The following is a 3604-nucleotide window of genomic DNA, read 5'->3' as shown; positions in this document are numbered from 1 at the left end:
AGAGAGAGAGAAAGCTCGGTGCTAATCTAGTGTGCATTTAAGTCTTCTAGTTTATGTCATTTCTATAGTATATTCTCTGTGTTTAAACAAAACCATAGCAATGAAAAACTAGGGAATTAACCCCTTTTACTCATGGTAAACAAACCATCAGATAATTTAAACCACAAGAATTTTGTCTCTCTGGCAGTTTCATTTATCTAAGTACATGAATTATCCTCTCACCTCTTCACCCTCCCTTGCCTGAGCAATATGAATTTAATGATGTCCAGATGTCTGGAGGTATTTGCTTGTTTTACTGTACCTTACACTCAGATTAAAGATAAGGCCTGATGGTTCATTTATTATTATTTAAAGCCAAGGTTAATGATTCCATAAGATGCAAAACACTTGCAAAATATACAGTAAGAAAATGAATGGATGTTACATTTAGATCAAGAGATCCCAGAAGAATTTTAGAAACATTTTGGAAATTGGGAAAGTGGAGAAAAGAATGTATATTTATTCATAGGACTTACGTAGTTTACCTATAAGAAATTTTCTGTATTTCCCTTCCAAACAAGACTATGCCTGCTATATCCCACCATGATTTATAAGTGGGAGGTTTGAAGCGTAGAGACTCACATGGGATGGGAGCTTTCCTGGGGCTCATGAGGAGGAAGGCATCACACAATCATCAAATCAGATGAAAATTCCTGAAGGCCCTGACCTTTAGTGAATTCTAGTTCTAGTATCCATGGCTGGCTCCTCCTTGAGTTGCTGGATTCCAGTGGCTGCAATCCTGGGATGCACAGTGTTCTCTGTGGTCTCACTGAAGGGCTTCTCTGAAGAAGACAAGTTGAAGTGGCTCCCAAGAATGAACCCCAGCTAATGGGACTCTTGCATTTGAAGCATGACAGACAGATATAGTTTGTCATTCCCTCGAAGACAATTCCTTTGTCTTTCTGAGATACTAGGCTTTTCCAGCCTCCCTGTGGCTAGTATGATTTTGATCTTGTAACTACATTCTGGCCAAGGAGATGTGAGCAGAAATGTTTCACAGCTTCTAAACACCTTTCCTAAGAGAAAAACCATGTCCTTTTTCTTTCCCCACTTTGTGAACTGGAACATGGACCATTCCAGTGATGGCAAAGAGGGAAGTGGAAGGCTGAGTCTAGACTCTTGAGGACCTTTTAAGAATGTCGTGACAGCTGTTGTCGGCTTCTCACACCTACTGGTTTCATTTAGGTAAGATAGGAATACATGCCTATCTTGTTTAGACCACTGTTACTTTGAATTTTCTGTTCCTTGCAGCTAAACTAGGTAGACAGCAGGATTTCATTTCATTGTTGTTGTGCAGGCCAAGATTTTTAATATACCAGTGACAATACAGAAATATGGACACATGATAGGCAAATGGGAGAGTATGGGGTTTGATCGTAGTCCAATTCCTGGGATCCTAAAGCAGTTTCCCGATCCATGTCAGTGAGTGTCCTGGGGTCACTCGCAAGTCTCATTTAGGGCCAGGCTGCTCCTGGTAGCAGCAAAAAAAAATTGTAATAAAGGATAACATGTCAGCAATTCCTTAAATATCCTTTGTTTGAAGCCAATTAAGAGCTGGTAGAATTCGTAATGAGTTATTTCTGAAAAGAGAGTTGAGAATTAAACAGATATTCCAAGTAGATATCCTTCAAAGAGGTTAGGGAATGCAGGGAAAAAATCCAAGATACTCTCATGATCAAAGAACTGTTATTCAAAATTTATAAAAAGAGAAGACAGGAAGAGTGTAGACCCTACTATTCAGATAAAACAAACTCAACAGAGATTGTTGCAAATATGGCGAAACCCCAGCTCACTGTAATTTTTGCTTTTTCTTGTGTCCTAGAACTTCTTTTATGCTGATTATAGTAAGAATGGTTCCACATTAGTTCCTCTCCTGAGTTGTTTGCTTGTTATTGGAACTCTCAGTCATAATTCACATCTCATCCTTAACTGGACCCTCCCTTTTCCTTTGCTTCAGTTAGCACAGGGGGTGACAAACTATGGCTCGCAGGCCTGATCACAGTCTGTGGGATAAGAATGGTATTTATATTTTTAAATGGTTCAAATAGTTTAAAAAAGAATTAACATTTTGTATCACAAAAATTAAATGAAGCTAACATTTCAGAGGCTATAAATAAAGTTTTATTTGAACACAGCCTCGCCAGTTCATTTACACATGCCTATGGCTGCCTTCATACTTTCTAGCGGCAAAGTTAAATACTGTAGTTGTAACATAACCTGCTAGGCCTGAAAAGCCCAAAATAGTTATTATTGGCACCTTACAGAGAAAGTTTGCCAACCTCAGATCTAGCAAGATGTGACACCTTAGTTTTGGAATTCAGAAGTTGAATCCTGGAATTTGAGAGCTGAAAGACTATTTAGAATGTCTCTTGACAACATCCCTGACACATACCTGGCCAGAGTCAGCAGGCTTATTTTTATACAGCTGTTCTGTTCTTAGAAATATTTACTTAAAAGGGAATCCTCTCATGTTCATTTATTTGGTCCTAGTTCTACTCTCAGCATGGCCAGGGGCTGGGAAATAATAGGTGCTTTGAACTATTTATTTGCGGAGCATGGTGGCTCACACCTGTAGTCCAGGCACTTTGAGAGCCAGGGTGGGAGAATTGCTTAAGGCCAGGACTTCAAGAGTAGCCTGGCTAATGCATTGAGACCTCATCTCTACAAAAAAATTAAAAAATTAGCTAGGCGTGGTGGTGCTTGCCTGCAGTCCTAGCTACTTGAGAGTCAGGCTGAGGTAGGAGGATCGCTAAAGCGCAGGAGGTCAAGGCTGCAATGAGCTGTGATTGTACCATTGTACTCTAGCCTGGGTGACAGAGCAAGACCCTGTCTCCAAACAAAAAAAATAAAGAGTTGAATGTTAACTTAGCACTTAGTATATGACAGAATTACTCTAAGAGCTTTCCAAGTAACTCACAGAACATTATGAAGTAGAAGAACATTTTACAGGGAAGGATGCTGAGGCACAGAGAAAATTAAATTTTCCAAGCACGCACATCCTGTAAGAGGCACAGCTGTGAGTAAAACTTAGTCTGGCTCTGGATCCGGGTTCTCTGCTGCTCTATTTACCAAAGAATTAATTAATCAACATTTGATTGTTGTATTCTATGTGTCAGTCTTTCAAATATGTGGAGATGGCTACTAAAGTCCTAAGAAAAAGATTTACGGTTCCTTCAAAATCTCAAGCCATATAATGCTGCAATATGAGAAGCAAAGGGAAAGAGTCTTGCTTCGCTTTGTTTTCTCTAATTGTTCTCATTTCTAGGTACCACCAGGATAGTAAATGGTTTGAAAACTGTTTAGTATAAAGAGAAGTAGAAGAATCTAGGGACATTTAGCCTGGAGAAGAGAACTCTTGTTAAGAAAATAGCTGGAGCAAATCTGGGCTTTCCGTGACATTCATGAAATCCAGACCAAAAAAGAACATTTTCCCAGTGTCTATCTCTTAAGAACAAAGGAACTTACTTCACCAAAGCTTCCAGGAAAGCTTTGGTGCTAGGGTCTTTCAAGAAGCAAATGTTAAGATGGACTGACATGTGCTGGGATTTTATTGGGGAAAATGAAT

At 39.3% G+C, this 3604-nt stretch overlaps 1 long non-coding RNA gene across 1 annotated transcript in view; it reads right to left on the bottom strand.

The window, feature by feature from the left end:
- LOC119468656 overlaps positions 1–3320 on the bottom strand; it is a 7560-nt gene extending 4240 nt beyond the window's left edge. Inside the window, exons 1-2 of the long non-coding RNA XR_005197403.1 lie at positions 3309–3320; positions 622–1510 (exon numbers count right to left, since the gene is read on the bottom strand). This is a non-coding gene — a long non-coding RNA (uncharacterized LOC119468656). The remainder of the gene's footprint in view (positions 1–621; positions 1511–3308) is intronic.
- Positions 3321–3604: the final 284 nt, after the last annotated feature.

This window comes from Cebus imitator, unplaced genomic scaffold, assembly GCF_001604975.1.
Source record: "Cebus imitator isolate Cc_AM_T3 unplaced genomic scaffold, Cebus_imitator-1.0 Scaffold467, whole genome shotgun sequence".
In the NCBI taxonomy this organism is placed as follows: Eukaryota; Metazoa; Chordata; class Mammalia; order Primates; family Cebidae; genus Cebus; species Cebus imitator.
This window is presented reverse-complemented; position numbering and strand designations above follow the sequence as displayed.